Genomic DNA, 15,878 nt, shown 5'->3' with positions numbered 1-15,878 from the left:
CAGGCTACCTGTCATAACAATACCAAACCCCTGTGGCCCGAATCTGAATGAATCACCCAGCGGAGGTGGACACCGCTGGCACCTTCTGGAATGAAGACCCAATCCCTCCTTCATTAGTGAAGGCAGCTCTAGGGGAAAGGAGCAGACTTACAGGAAGCACTCCAAGCACCCTGAGGATTTAAACAGCCCCAGACCCACTGACCAGTATTCCCAGCTCAGACCTGTTCCCAGCCAGCAGGTGCCCGTTCAATGGCACTGTCAAAGCCGTTCTAAGGCTCTCACCCTGTCCCCTTTGGTAAGAGTTCCTCTGAAGCTGTGAACAGAGCGGCAAGAGAGCCCGTTCGTCCTTCCTCCCTTTCTGACTTGGGCGGGCATCCATCCCTGGCTTTACAGGACCACTCCGGGGGAAGGCAGATGGGGCAGGCCCTCCTGATTAGGCCCCTTCTCTTGGTGGAAACACTGAGGCACCTGGGAGCGTGAGTCAAGCTGACTTTGTTCTGCGAGGCTGGGAGGGGCGCTGGCTCTGCACCAGGAGAAGCCTGCTCCTGACACCACGCGATCAGTGCCCAAGCCTCCGAGGGAGAGGAGCACCCGCAGTGAGCCTCTGGAGCAGTTCCCATGCACTGACACCCACTCCAAGGCCACGGGTGCCGTTCAGGTAAGGTAGCACCGGCTTGGGCAACACCAGGGGGCCAGAGGTCCTCTCTGGGGCCCGCTGCTGTGGGACACCCCACCCTGCAGTAGCCTATTTCATGGAGACCCTGGGGTTGAGGTGCTTTGTGCACTTCTGAACCCCAGAGAAAGTGAGAAACACCCAGCCCATGCCCCACCCCTGAAAGCAGGCCCTATGGGGCCTCGGACACCTCCTCCCCCAGAGCCCTCTGGGCCCTCCAGCTGCACACCATCTGGCACTTTCTACCCTGTCCCCCCACCCAGCTTACTAGACAAACAATACCCTTCCAGACACTGCAAGAAGCCCTAGGCAGGTAAAGACGGACTTTGCCCTTGGGTCATTCCCAGGCTAGGAACAGAGAGATCCTTCCCTAGGTTGGGTGAGCATCCCAGCCAAGGACTCACAGATGGTTGGCAATGACACCTGACCTCTTTAGATCTCAGAGAGGTCTAGATGAGCCTGAAGGATCTTCTAAGCTCCCATTTCTTCTGCGAAGCAACTCACCAGCATCCTTAACCCTCCCACGGGCTGCACACATCTTCGGACTGTGCAGTCTTCCAATACTGGGTACTTGGGCCTTTGTCCACAGTATCCAGATAGACAGAAAACACACGCCACCAGTCTAAGCCAAATCCTAGCTTCTTCTTATTCTGTCGAGAATACACCAGTCAGCATTGGAGAGACTGTGCCATAACAAACCACCCTGAAATCTCAACAGTGTAAATGACAAAGGTTGGCCCTCATTCACACTGTATGGGTACAAGAGCTGACCCAGAGCTCTGCCGTGATCCTCCTTATTCCAGGACGCGGGTTGCTGTTGCCTCTACTCTCCAGGAGCTCTGACAGTTGCCCCAGTAAGGAGGAAACAATGCAGTAAATTGTACCTGAGCTCTTAAAAGTTTCCACTTTGCGGGGCGCCTGGGTGGCTCAGTGGGTTAAGCCGCTGCCTTCGGCTCAGGTCATGATCTCAGAGTCCTGGGATCGAGTCCCGCATCGGGCTCTCTGCTCGGCAAAGAGCCTGCTTCCCTCTCTCTCTCTCTCTGGCTGCCTCTCCATCTACTTGTGATTTCTCTCTGTCAAATTAATAAATAAAATCTTTAAAAAAATAAAAAATAAAAATAAAAAAGTTTCCACTTTGCAACATCAGTTTACTTTCTGCTCACGTGTTACTGGCCGACACAAGTCCCATCTCCACCTAGCTCTGCAAAGGCAGCAGGTGCAATCCTACCTCGTGGTCAGTGGGAGGACCAGAAGTAGATGGTGAACTGTAGCAATGGCCGCAAGCAGGGTTCAAGCAGAAATTAATGCTGTCGGGGACACTGGGGGTGGCTCAGTCTGCTGAGCGGCTGCCTTTGGCTCAGGTCATAATCCTAGGGTCCCTGGGATTGAGCCCTGCCTTGGGCTCCCTCAGTGGGAGCTTGCTTCTCCCTCTCCCCCTGCCTGCTGCTCCCCCTGCTCCCCCCTCCCGCTCCTTCTCTCTGCCAAATCAATTAGTTAATTTAAAAAAAAAAGAAGTTAATGATATAATGAAAGGCTAAATACTGCTGTTTCTAACTCTCTTGAGATCCGTTTCCCAAACTCCCACTATTGATGTTTGGTCTGGACCCTTCTGTGTTTACGGGGCTGGCCTGGGCACTGCAGGTGTTCAGCGGCATTCCTGGCCTCTCGGCACAAGAGGACAGTGGCAAACCCGAACTGTGGCAACCAACGAACATCCCCGGAAGATGAGATGGTCCCAGGTGAGAACCTCTGCTTTAGATTTAAGAAGAAAGCATAATTTCTCCTAAACAAAGTAACAGCATCCTCCTCCCTCCAGATATCCTACTCAGAACTACCTCAAGAGACAGTTTCTCTCATTTGCCATATAGGAATAACCATCGATACCCACCTCCAAGGGTTGGTGTGAGGATGCAACCAGTGAATGCTTGTGAAGTGATCAGCACGGGGCCTGGCACCCAGGGAGGGTGACGCTGGTCCATGTAATATGGACTCATTGTTAAGGTTCCCACCAGAGCTGTGCTGGCAGTGCAGGCCCAGAGAAGACACGGGAAGGGCTAGGCACAGATCTCTCCCTGAGACAGCAGCACAGCCCCTCACTCAGCCCAAGGTCACCGCTGCCCCCGCCCCTCACCTCCATTTCAAGGCTGGGCGACAGGGCATTCTTGCCATTGGCTCTCCAGCTCCCAAGGCCTAGAGCCAGACATCTCTGTCACCATCATGCCAACTGACAGTCGGGTAGAATGTGCAGGTGCTCCAGTGAGGGCAAGCAATGGATGATAAATGAGCATCTGCCCAGAAGAAGGCCCTGACCTGTGACATTGGCAGGCTGCCAGCTACTATGATCATCTGTGAGATGGTCCTCCTCCCAAGGCTGGGGGCCAGCCAGCCCCTCCTAGCATCTGCACCCCAGCCCCCATGAGTCAAGCAGCCCTTTTCCCCAGGGCTGGAGGGCAACGGAGGGGGAGCAGAGGGTGCAGCTGACTTTAAATCAGCAAAAGGAAAAGTGAAGGAACGTCAAGGCAAAATGTCAGAGCCTAAGACATTAAGTTTCCACTGATGCCTTACTTGGGTCACAGGCTCTCAGAATCGGCAGAGAGGCCTTTCAACGACTGCCACCTTGTCTCACAGGACCTCTTCCAAGGGCCAGCCCTGGGACAGTCCAGGCCACACTGGAAGGCTCTGATGGGCACGGTTCTCCCATGTTGGAACTGGTTAGGAGCAACAGCCCCAAATCAGCAGACCAGGCTTGGAATTCCAACTCTGCCATTTATTTGCTGTCAGCTTTGACAAGCTCCTGAGCCTTGCTCATCTTTAGGGCCCTCACCTACCATGGTGGGGTCTGAGCCCTGCACTAAGGCGCCAGCCAGGCCAGGAGGTGGGAATCCAGCCCACAACCCAGACCCCTGGACTACTCCAACCCCAAGGATACCCTTTAGGAATCTGCATGAAATTTGCATGCATAATCACATACACCTGTCAGAATAGCTCAAATCAGCAACCAAGAAACAACAGGTGTTGACAAGGATGTGGAGAGAAAAGAGTCCTGGGGCACTGTTGGTGGGAATGCAAGCTGCTGCAGCCACTCTGGAAAAGAGCACGGAAGTTCCTCAAAAGTTAAAAATAGAGCTGCCCTATGACCCAGTAATCACAGTACCGGGTATTTACCCAATAAATACAAAAACACTAATTCGAAGGGACACATGCTCCCCTATGTTTATAGCAGTATTATCTACAATAGTCAAGAGAGGGAAGAAGCCCAAGTGTCCACCAACTGATGGGATGGATAAAGAACGCAGATATATACACTGGTAGATATATACACTGGAATATTATTCAGCCATTAAAAAGGATGAAATCTTGCCATTTGCACTGACATGGCTGAAGCTAGAGTAGAATGCCAAGTGAAATAAGTCAGTCAAAGACACACGCCGTACAATTTCATTCATCTGTGAAATTAAAGAAACAAATGAGCAAAGGGGGAAATAGAGCAGGGGACAAACCAAGAAACACACAGTTACTAGAGGAGAGTGGGGGAATGGGGAAAATAGGCGATGGGGACTAAGGAGCACACCTGTTGTGATGAGCACGGGGTGACGTATGGAAGCATCAAATCACTATACTGTATACCTGAATCTAGTATGATGCTGTATGTTAACTAACTGAAATTAAAATACAAACTTAAAAAAAAAGAGAGAGAGAGAGAGAGATCTGCAGGCCCGGGCCATAGCAGCCCAGCCAATCCTCAGTGCCTCCACCTCCAAATAAGGAGAATCATCCCAGATCTCTGTAAGGTCATTAGGAGGACTGACGGCAATGCATGCAAGTGTTCAGTGGTGGCTGGCACGCAGGACGAGCTCAGTGATCGCTGCGATGGTAATTATGATAAATCCCAATGATGATGATGACTTCATTTATAGCCTTGGCCAATGTCCTGCCGCCAAAGCAACTAGAACAAACTAAATGCTGCCTTGTGGGGCTGCCACGAGGACTGAAGGAGATAATGTAGGAGAGCAGCACAGAATAGGAAGGGGCTACTAAGTCCCAACAGTTATTATTACAAGACTTGCACAGCCTTTGGTCTAAATTCTGCACCCCAGGGGTGTGGGATCCCTAAATTCTGCATCCCTCGGTGGCTCAGTCGTTAGGCATCTGCCATCAGCTCAGGTCATGCTCCCAGGGTCCTGGGATTGAGCCCCACATTGTGCTCCCTGCTCAGCGGGAAGACTGCTTCTCCCTCTCCCACTCCCCCTGCTTGTGTTCCCTCTCAGTCTTTCTCTGTCAAATATATAAATTAAAAAATAAAATAAATTTTAAAAATCTGCATCCTGGAGTCTCACCCAAAAATGATCTCCTGGTAAGGCTGTGTCCAGGATGCAGAGGTGACACTCATGAAGGGGCTGGTGCCAGGCCTGGCGGGGTCAGAGGGTTGAGGCGGCACACACAGAGCAAAGGACTTCAGCCCCTGTGAGCTCCCCTCTCCCCTTCTGGGCTCCCCAGGCTGTGTGGACTTCTGCCAAACCATCAAATCCCCTTTGCCCCTCCTTCCAAGCAGAAAGCCTTGCCAGATGCCTTCAACATCACGTTTCAGGGGACTCCTCTGCTTCGGGGAGAGCTGATGAATTTACCCCAAAGCCACACAGCAGTCAGTATCCCATCCAGTCCCTACTTCTGAATCTTGGCCCCAGGATTTTCAGATGTACTGCTAAGCGCCTACCTGAGCCAGACCAGTCTTCACTCCAGGGGTTCCTGAAAGAAGGCTTCACAGGGCTTTGCCAAATACTTTGCTGAGAGGCCTGGGTCCCACCTCCCTCACCTTAGCATTCCTGGAAACTTAACCCTCCTGACCTTGGTACCACTATCCCTCTCCCCCAGGTTGCTCCCAGAAGTCCTCCAGAAACTGAATGAACTCGGACCAGACATTTCTTCTGCAGCCACACTATTTTTTTAAATGCCGCATGGGTCCCTCTGCTCCGTCGTGAACGGGGTGTTCACAGTTTCCCCAGGACCCAATAGCGGATTTTAAGTTCCTGTGCCAGGCCCCACACCACAGTTTCTGGATGGGTTTCAGGCCTCAAAGTCCTCCACAGCTGATTCTAATGGTGAGCTAGAGAGGGGACCCGAAACCTAGCCCAGGACCCGCTCGCTGGCGTGGATGGAGATCACCTTGGGGCACACAGAGGCCCGGCGGGGCAGAGGCCAAGCAGGCCTCTGTCCCCATCGAAGGTCCCCAGGCAATTCTGGGAATGACTCAAGTTTGGGAGCCCTGGAAAACAGGACCTCAGACACAGTTTTTTTTAAAAAAGGGATACGGCCAAGGGGCACCTGGGTGGCTCAGTGGGTTAAAGCCTCTGCCTTCGGCTCAGGTCATGATCCCAGGGTCCTGGGATCGAGCCCCACACCGGGCTCTCTGCTCAGCAGGGAGCCCGCTTCCTCCTCTCTCTCTGCCTGCCTCTCTGCCTACTTGTGATCTCTGTCTGTCAAATAAATAAATAAAATCTTTAAAAAATAATAATAATTTAAAAAAAAAAAGGGGATATGGCCAATGGTGCTTTTTCCTTGGAAACTCCTGGGCTGCTTCCCTCAGATTAAAATGACCCAAACAGGATTGTCCCACAAGGCTGGGCGTTTAAGTAGAGTCGGTCAAGAGGCACCTGTAAGGGCCAAGTACTACGGCTGCGGAGAAAACAACATGCAAACGCTTGCACGCAAACACACATGCATGCACACATTCCTAGGACACCTGTACATACATGTACCCACACGTACGCATACCCACATGTACACACTCTCCCCAGCTTTGTGACAACACCTGTTCGAACCTGCCTGCCCATCCCAGAAAGAAAGTGTGGTGCGTGCCGGCACTAGCGGGCCGACGCTTCCCAGAAGGAAGTCCTTCCCTCTCGGGCACCTGCTGAGCCTCCCGCAGCCGAGCAGTTTCACTAACAGTGGTTTTCTCGTGGGAAGATGCCACCGCTGCTAAGATTTATTGTTGTTTCTTAAATCTACTCACTTCTAAAAAAATGAACATAACTGCTACAAAGGGGACACTCATATGTGCCACACAGAGAGTTCCAGAAAAACAAGATTAACTAAAACAAAACAATTTTAAACCTGGCGGACCCTGTTCTCGGCGGAACTCGGGGACCCTGAGGCCCATTTCTTCCTGGTCCTGTGCTCCTTGCTTCTTCAAAAGGGAGATGGCTTCACACCCTCTTCTCAAGGCCACTGAGAAGGGCTTCTCATGGGACTTACGGTAACTAATGCCACATCTGGGCATCCCCTAAAATGGTCTGGGGTGCCCACCCTGCCTTTTGTCCCTAGCTGAGTCTTCCAGAAAGGACGGCAATACGGAGAAGTGAAAGATACCCGTGTTGCAAAGAGGTCAGATCCCATCGAAGGCCACAGCAGCCACGACCCAACCCCCTGTACTGACTACTCAACTGACCCCAGCTTCAGAGTCGGCCCAGAGGCTGGCCAGCCCCTCACTTTCATGCAGATGGGTAGGGGTGGAGAAGGATTATGAGACCGGCTCAGAGGTATGGCTGCTGTCCCCCACGTCGAAATGAAGGGAAAACTGAGAGTACCATGAGCCCACCAGCCCACCACTGTGAGCAGCTCCTCGTCCCCCTCTCCCAGCATCCCCTTCTCCCGCACCAGAGGGAGGAAAAGACCACTTACTGCTGGCCGCAGAGAAAACACCAGAACGGCAAGGATCTGACACTTCCTGTTTACATAACAATGAAAACAAATATGGGCTTTTAAAACTATCAGGACAGAAGCAGAACTTACAGGGTAGGTCTGGGGTGCTCAAGCATCCTCACCCCAAGAGGACAGGGCAGGGCTGTGCCTTCCAGCAGATTCACCAGCACCCCCCCGCGCCCCAGACAGCTGCTTCCCCCACCTCTACACCGCTAGCTCCTCCAACACATTTTTCATCCACCCTCAGCTGGAAAGACTAAGAGGAGGAAAACGCCCCTACTTTTGGCTGGGGGCTGGGAATAGCGAGAGCCGAGGGCTGTGACCTCATCGCAAAAGGCATGAAGGACTTAATCATTAACCTGAGGTCCCCAGGCCTCGCTTGCTGGTTACCATGGCATCAAGGAAGTCCCAATCTGCATTCCTGCTTTCAGGCCGGGTCCACCTCAGTCCCAGCACAGGCCCAGCAGGACAGGCCCTGCTGGACAGGCCCTTGCAGTGCCAGGGCCTCCCTTGGGCCCAGGGGTGTGAGGAGAGGGGACCAGGAAGTATGGCTGGGACAAATTTCAAAAACTTAGAATCAGCTGCAAGGCTGGACAAAACAGAGAAAAGAGGGCAGCAAATTATTTGGGTTTTTCTACTCAACTCATGGGTTTTAAAGTTTCTAATTCCAAGGGAAACTGGGGTTTCGTTATACTAGCTCATCTTTTGTGTACGCCCTCCTCCCCCTGCCTATCTTATTAAACATAACTAGAGAGAAACAGAAGATGCGTCATGGCTGTCTCTTTCTGGTCACATTTGGATGGTTGGAGATAAGACAGTCCCTCCGGCAAACATTAACCACCACCCGCGGGCCTCAATCTCTTACCAGAATAAGGCCGCAGTTACTGAAGGAGAGACGGGCCTACCAGCCTGGGAGCTTGGCCAATGTGGATTCAAACTGCCAAGAATGACCACTGCTCTGAGAGGTCCCAAAAAGCCAAAGCCTGGGGGGCCTCATGAGGCAGCAGCAGGGCCTAGAAGGTTCCAGAAACATTTACTATCTGTTCACACAGGACCCAGCCATTAAATTAGGCTTCCAGGCAATGGCATCCCATCCCAAAAATGATGCATTTTTCAAACTGTTTCCTCCAAGCTCCCAGGGGCAACACTGGGCAGCAAAGTTTATAACCATAACGGGAAAATAGAATCTCACAAAACATAACCCAAAAAAAACCCCAAAACGTGATTTTAAGCTTTGAAGAGAATGTCTGTGCCTGATCGGAGACAGATAGCTCCAAGAAAACTGAACCCACTACAGACCCGCCATCGACTCAGGTTCCGTCCAAGGTACTGCAGGACTGATGAACCAACTCTCGGTGAGAACTGGCTCCGGTATTCTGAAATTGCACTGATTAAAACACCTACACTTGGTAGTCATGTGTCACCTGGTAGACACAGTCTTACCGGTCACCGTTCAGAGAATGTCAGGGCTGGAGGGGGCATTAGAAATGATCACCGAGGGGCACCTGGGTGGCTCAGTGGGTTAAAGCCTCTGCCTTCAGCTCGGGTCGTGATCCCAGGGTCCTGGGATGGAGCCCCGTGTCAGGCTATCTGCTCAGCGGGGAGCCTGCTCCCCACCCCCCTGCCTGCCTCTCTGCCTACTAGTGATCTCTGTCTGTCAAATAAATGCATAAAATCTTAAAAAAAAAAAAAAAATGATCACTGAGCCTGTCTCATTACCCACCTCCACCCCTGAGGCCGGAGGAGGGGGGCCGTGTCCCAGGGAGACGCAGGAAATAGGTCGAAGTCATCATCCAAGCAGACGTGAGGACCCACGTCCTGGAACCCAGGGTCCAGGCTGTCGGTTGCACCTCACCTCGTCTGTGTTGAGGGGGCCGCTGTGGTCTCCTCTTGAATTAACACACAGCCACACCAGGGCAAATGCACAGATAAACTGCTTTTCTGCCCAGACACCAGATCGTGCCAAGGGAGTGAGAGATCAAGAATAAAGACCTGAGCGAGGTGGGGGGGAGGTAAGGAAGGGGGAGTTGCCCCTGAAACACCCCTGATCCCCCAAAGGCACTCCTTCTCGCAAACCTTCAAGCTCCTTCCCTGCGAAAACCAAGCTTCTCCAAAACCAGGCTCAGTTTTTCCAACTGCTTTCTCCACCCAACGGATACAGGAGACAGCCAGAAAACAACCCGGGCCTCGGGCTCTGGGCAGACCTCACAGCTGCTCCGCACACCTGAGGCCTCCAGCCAGAGGAAGCCCGCCCTCCCTTCACTCGGGTTCCACACCACCCCCCAATCGCCCTGATGGAATGCACCCACCTTGAACCTGTGCTGCCCGGGAGCCCCTTCCCCGTGTCTCTCCGGCCGCAGACTCAAGAGTCAGAGCAGGATCACCTGGGGCACCTGCTCCTGGGCTGGGCCAAGGGACACTGCCAGGGCCGCCTCCCAGGCTCAGGGAGCCACCCAGCAGGCCACACTGAGTCAGAGGCCAGGGTCCAAAATCGGCTTCCTGGAGGACTCGGAAGGGACGCGCCCAAGAGTGCTCTCGCAGGAAATCCCTTTACCAGGACATCTACACGGAGGGGGCTGCCCACTGAGATGGATCTCCATCGGGGAAGATCGGGGGAAACAGCTCCTTAAGAGCCGTTTTACGTTGTTGGGTTTTAAAAAATGCAAATGCCAGAAATCTCCTTCCTGTTCTTTATTGCTTTTCAATGTAAATTAAAAGACCTGTTCCTTCACGTCTCTGGAATCCAAAATATCAGTCCCCCGACTGGTCTCCACGGAAACATTAACCCCGTGGAGTCACGGCAGGCTGGCGTGGCAACAAACCGGGGTCTGATTAAAGCCCTGACCAGGCCCAGGACCCCAGGCAGGTGAAATCCAACCTTTTCACTTGCTTTCCATACCTGGGATGGCTGCATTCTCACTCAGAGGTGGGGCTTCCGAAGTACTGCCACCTGCCGACGCCTTCCCGTCTTCCCTTCCTCACTTACGACAGATCCCCGTGCTCAATGAACCTCCTAAAACACACCCGGGCACATACCCACCTCCCCGGGAAGAATCCTGTATGCTCCCTGCCCAAAACCCCATGGCAATTTCACTCTTGGATTTCCAGTCTTTGTTTGAAGAGCCTTAAAAAACAAACAAACAACAAAAACCACAACTCCACTTGTTCCTGGAAGCTTGTTGTACTTCTTTCCCCGGCTGTCCAACAGGGGAAGTGGAAGAGGAGCCCGGTTTCTAGTTCACAGCAACCGGTGAGCATTTCCAGGCCTCTGCTCTGTCTCTTTCCGGCCAGCGAGCCATCCAGCCAGCCACTCACACCACAGAATGGGAACCTCGGGGACCCCAAATTAAAGGCAGTAAACAGCCAAACCTCCTGGCTGAAGCAGGGGCTGTTTTGCTTTGTGATTTTTCCAGCAGCAGGCACAAGCCTTTGACCCTGCCACCAAATATAACCAGCACAACTTAGAATGCTTGGCAGATCGCATTATTCCCCCATTCAGCGGCCCTCCCTCTCCACTCTACCCCGTAATTACAGTGAGTCTGGGGTTGGGGTTTTTTATGATGCTGCTTTTTATACGTGTGACAACCCAGAAGGGTTATTTAAATCTGAGCTGGAGGGGGGAGATCAGCATTGTTAAAAGGGCAAAATGAAGAACACATTTCCCTGGGTCTTGGGTAATTCAAGGTCATTTGCAATAAACAAGACTGAAAACTGAATCATCTGAATCAAAAGTACCATGGGGCTCCACCACCTTGCAGGGTCTAACAAACCCTAGGCACGGAACAAAGCTGACTATTAATGTCTCTTAGAAAATCTACCACACTAAGAAATTCAAGTGCATGACTTCCTGTCTGACTCAGGTATTTTACCACTTTTCTTGGGTCCCCGAATGCACCCCACCCCCCAGTTCTGAAAAGTGCACATTGATGGTCACGGACGAGGACTCTAAAGAAAGATGTGCTCCGGTCCTGCCCTTCCTCACCAACCATTACTGGCTGTGTGATCTTGGGCACAGCGCTTAATTCCCCAGAGCCTCGTTCCTGCTTTATAAAACAGGGATGATACCGCTATTCCTTTATAGGGTTTCTTGAGGAGGAAAGGAGATCAGAGCTCTCATGCGCAAAACGTTTAGCGAATGCCAAGCTTAATCAGAGTGACGATGAAGGAACACACGTTGCTTTGGGAAAGGTCAGTGAGGCCCCCCCAGTCAGTGCTTTCTATGAAGCAGCATCTCCAAAGCAAGGTAATCCCACTTCCCTCCCTACATGGTGTACATTTTCCAGCTAAGTCAAAAAGCAGGGCTGGGAATGCCAGCTACCAAGTTGATTTGATGAGCACCCAGCATGGGCCAGGAATTTAATCATATATTCGCAAGTCTTTGTCATCCTGCAAGGCCAGTCGTGTTAGTTCCATTTCGCAGGTGGGGAGCTCAGTCTGGAAACATGGCCCACCCCCTTGAGTCTCCATGACCATGCGGCAGGTCAGGATCGGGGTCCAGTGCTTGAAGGGGGCAAGCACTGAAGTACAGTGCCTCCACTTCTGGGCCTCTGTCTAGCTCCTAACCTCGCCCTGCAACAGCGTGTCGTGTGAGTATATTACTCACAGAATGTTCCAGAGCTGAGATACCGCGGGGCTTGCCTCTTCCAATCCCTTGATTTAGGAGTATTAGAAATTCAGCCCAAGATGGGGGGAAGGGGCCTGTCCAAGGTCACAGGATGGTCCAGAGGGTGTGCTGGTATTTGGCCACAGGTCTATGGACTCTGGAGAAGGATCTTGCCCTTGGAGGCCCCTGCAGCTCCCAGAGGAGAGGGGTCAGCACTGGGAAGAAGCAGGTGTACCTCTGAACAGATCTCAAAGCCATGCAAAGGGGGCCTAAGGAGACCCCTCTCTCCCCAGACTGCCGGGAAAGCAAACCAGGTCCATGTGCCCTAGGCTGGCTGTCTTGAGCTTGGTTCACCCCTAAACCACGAGCTTGAGATCATCAGTATGTAAAACTACCTTCCTAGATGCTTCAAGAATTTCTGTTGTGAGGTCACCTGCTCTTAGCTGTGGCCCGCACCCTCCTGCTCCCACCTCTCCCAATGGGCAACTCATCTGCCTGTCGGTACAGTCTGCCTGCCATCAGGTGGCTGACCCCTGTAAATAATTAAAGGGTGATCCCATCACCTCAGGGAGGCCTACTGAGAGGGAGGCATGGCTAACAGCCTCACACCTGCTAAGTCAACAGATGGTGAGCAGAGCATATTGGGAACAGAGCCCACAGAGCCAGCCTGCCCAGGGGCCAAACGAGGCAGGAGCCGGGAACCTCCGTTCTCGCAGGCTAGCTTTAAGAGCATCACAGCCTGCACCCAGAGCCCAGCTTTCCTGCAAAAAGACCTGTGCAACCCTGGGCAAATCCATCCTTAGCTCTAGGATGGCCTCTTTCTTCTTAATTTGCAGGAAAATGCCCATTAGAAAGCAAAATGACCCAAAGGACTCATCTTTCACGGGCAGGGAAGAACTCCTTAGTGTAAGAAATGCCCACTTCCCCTCCATCCCCCACAAGTTGAGCCCTGAGAGCAGTGTGGGAGGCACTGGTGAGAGATGGAGTGCTCTCTGGGTCTGTGCCCATCTGTATGCAAAGGTATGGACACACACACATAAGCAATACACAAATGAACCATCTATCTATCATTCTGCCTCTGATTTTTTTTACACTTAACAGATCATGAAAATAATTCCAAGACAGTCCATAGATCTCTCTTGTCTGTTTCACAGTCACAGAGTACTTTAGAGTGACCCAATCTTTCTCTTCCTGCTGGACACTTAGGCGTCTCTAACCTTTTGCTTCTATGGACAAAGCTACAATAAACATATGCCCGTGTGTATGCAGGCACGGTTTGTGTCACATGTCAGATTCCCAGGCAGTGGCTTGCTGAATCCTAAGCAATATACAGTTTCAGTTTTAATAAGAACTGTCCAAGTACCCGGCACAAAGGTGGAACCAACTGGTACAACTCGATTTCGCCTAAGAGTTGCGAAGTGCGTCCTAGAGCACTTCCACACGATTCACTAGCAGGGGAAAAACAAGGACTGCTCTGCCAGAAATGTTCGGAAACCGCCTAAAAGACAGTAGTAACTGCCAACATTTATATAGCATTATAGCATAAACTACGTGCTTAACACTAGAAGGATGATCTCATTTCGTGCTTCAACAGCCCCATTTCACGGAGCCGGAAACTGAGGTGCAGTAGTTTTTATAAGGTCCCTCCAGTGCGCCGACAAAGGGTAAAGCCTGGATAGACCCAGGCAGCCTGATTCAGGAGCCCACACACTCGCTGAGCGCTTTCTGGCCTTCTGCGCACACAGGTTCAGGCAGACTCCCAAATCCAAAAATGCTGGCCTCTCCAAAACAACCCTGACAAGCTTCTAGGTCATCACCTTTCTGCCCAGACTAGTGAACCCAAGGACCAAGGTCACTTTGAAAAGGTGCCTGCGCCTCCCCTTCCCCCTGAGAACTCCACCACTTCCCAGCCCCTTGCCCTTCCAGATCCGGACGCTGTCATCTCCATTGTTGCCTGCTGGTGACCTCCCGGACAGGTCTCTCCTCCCCATGTCACAGCCACAAACCCTGAAGGAGGAAGTAAAGAAACCAGCGGCAGAAGATCCGCTCAAAAGGAGAAAGAAGAAGCAAGAAGAACCGCCAAGACCCAGATGTCGCCCATTCACTGGCCTTGGTCCTCAGTGCACACCACCCCACAATTTCTATGCCAAGGGCTGTTCTAATTCATCTCTCTCTCTCTCTCTCTCTCTCTTTTTATTTTTTTAAAAAGAGGGAGGGGTGAGAAGAGGGAGAGAGAGAGAGAGAGAGAGAGAACCTTAAGCAGGTTCCACGCCCAGTAGAGAGCCTGACGCCGGGCTCCATCTCATGACCTGAGATCATGTCCTGAGCAGAAATCAAGAGTTGGATGCTCAACCGACTGAGTCCCCCAGGTGCCCCGGGACTGTTCACATTAAGAACCAGAGAGAAAGGAGAGAACAGCCAGAACTTTTGCACACAGGAATGCAAGAATCAGCCAGCTTCCTGTGGATTTGAGTTCAAAGGGGGTCAGTATGGGGATGAAGAAAGACAAAAGGAAGGACAAAAAGGAAAAGAGGACATGAGGAAGAGGCAGATAAAGCAGGAAAGGAAACATGAGGAGGAGCAGTTCAAAAACACACTGGCCTGGGCTGGAGCACCCGATCCAGCCCCCCTGCCTCATTCCTGTCTGCAGAACGATGAAGAAAAGCAGAAGAGCAGACCCAGGCCCCTCGCTGGAACATTGCATAATCGAAAGAAAAGGAACTTTTCTGCCTGGAGGGAAGCCTGCAGCTGTGTTCCCATCCATGCTTCTCCCCAGCAACTGCAGCACACACCCAACTGGAGATTCCACTCCCCAAGACCTGGCCCTGAAGGGCGCTGGGGGAAAGGGCAGCATAGGACAGGCAGCGCTGGTTCTAGGTGAGTGGCCCAGAACATCCATGCACGAGGACCCCAGAGCCATGCAGGGCTTCCTGCCAGAGCGATTCCATGTTTGTTCTAGAAATGACTGGCAGGTCAGGGAGGCTGATGCAATAAGGCCTCTTACAGCATATTTTAACTAATGGCAGTTCCTGGAAGCCAGAAAAATGACTGCAGCATTGTTGGCAATGACAAAAGAGTGGAAACACCCTTTTATGCAGCAAGATGGGATTGTTAACGTGTGTGTGTGTGTGTGTGTGTGTGTGTGTGTGTGTAATGGCACATCGTAGAGAGGAAATGTTACGCGGCTATTAATTAGAACAAGACCGGGGTGCCTGGATGGCTCAGTGGGTTAAAGCCTCTGCCTTCAGCTCAGGTCATGATCCCAGGGTCCTGGGATCGATCTCGCATCTGGCTCTCTGCTCAGTGGGGAGCCTGCTTCCCTTCCTCTCTCTCTACCTGCCTCTCTACCTACTTGTGATCTCTCTCTCTGTCAAATAAATAAATAAAAATCTTTAAAAAAAAAAAACAAAACAAAACAAAAAGAAGAGGAAGAAGAAGACCACTAGCTCTGCGTGTCCTGATGTAAGCGGATCTCCAGGTCGAACAGGAGCAGAAGGAAGTACAGAAGAGCACAAACGGCACGTGCTCGCGAGTAAACAGTATGAGGAACACAGTGAAGGGGATGATTCCTGCCTAAGGTGCTGGGAATCCTCTTACTTCTCAATGTGACTTGTAAGTACACAGGTGTTCAGTTTATCAAACTGCACATACGTTTTATACATGCTTTTGAGTACACGATATTCCACAAATAAAAAATTTTAAGGATGGGTGCATATGCACAGAAAATCTCTAAAACTTCAAAGTAAATGCCTCCAATAAATGAAACTGGGGGGCGGGGGGGTTGAGGGGTACAGTATGAGTGAGGTCTGCTTTGACCCTATATCCTTTTATAATTCTCAGTATCTTTTACCACATGCACGAATTGCCGATCTTAAAAAAAAAAAAAAAAAAAAAAAGAACAGT

At 51.6% G+C, this 15,878-nt stretch overlaps 1 protein-coding gene across 9 annotated transcripts in view; it reads right to left on the bottom strand.

Annotated features, from left to right (window-relative positions):
* Nucleotides 1-15,878, bottom strand: part of KSR1 (kinase suppressor of ras 1) — a 148,892-nt gene that overhangs the window by 107,154 nt on the left and 25,860 nt on the right. Inside the window, exon 1 of one of the 9 annotated variants that reach the window (XM_045070329.1) lies at nucleotides 9,682-10,796. The exons of the other annotated variants lie outside the window; for them this stretch is intronic. The gene's annotated coding sequence lies outside the window, so the exon portion shown is untranslated. Of the gene's footprint in view, nucleotides 1-9,681; nucleotides 10,797-15,878 lie in introns of those variants that run through there. 9 annotated transcript variants of the gene reach the window in all.

Source organism: Mustela putorius, unplaced genomic scaffold (assembly GCF_011764305.1).
Source record: "Mustela putorius furo isolate JIRA1106 unplaced genomic scaffold, ASM1176430v1.1 tig00003962_pilon_pilon_pilon, whole genome shotgun sequence".
Lineage (NCBI taxonomy): Eukaryota > Metazoa > Chordata > Mammalia > Carnivora > Mustelidae > Mustela > Mustela putorius.
This window is presented reverse-complemented; position numbering and strand designations above follow the sequence as displayed.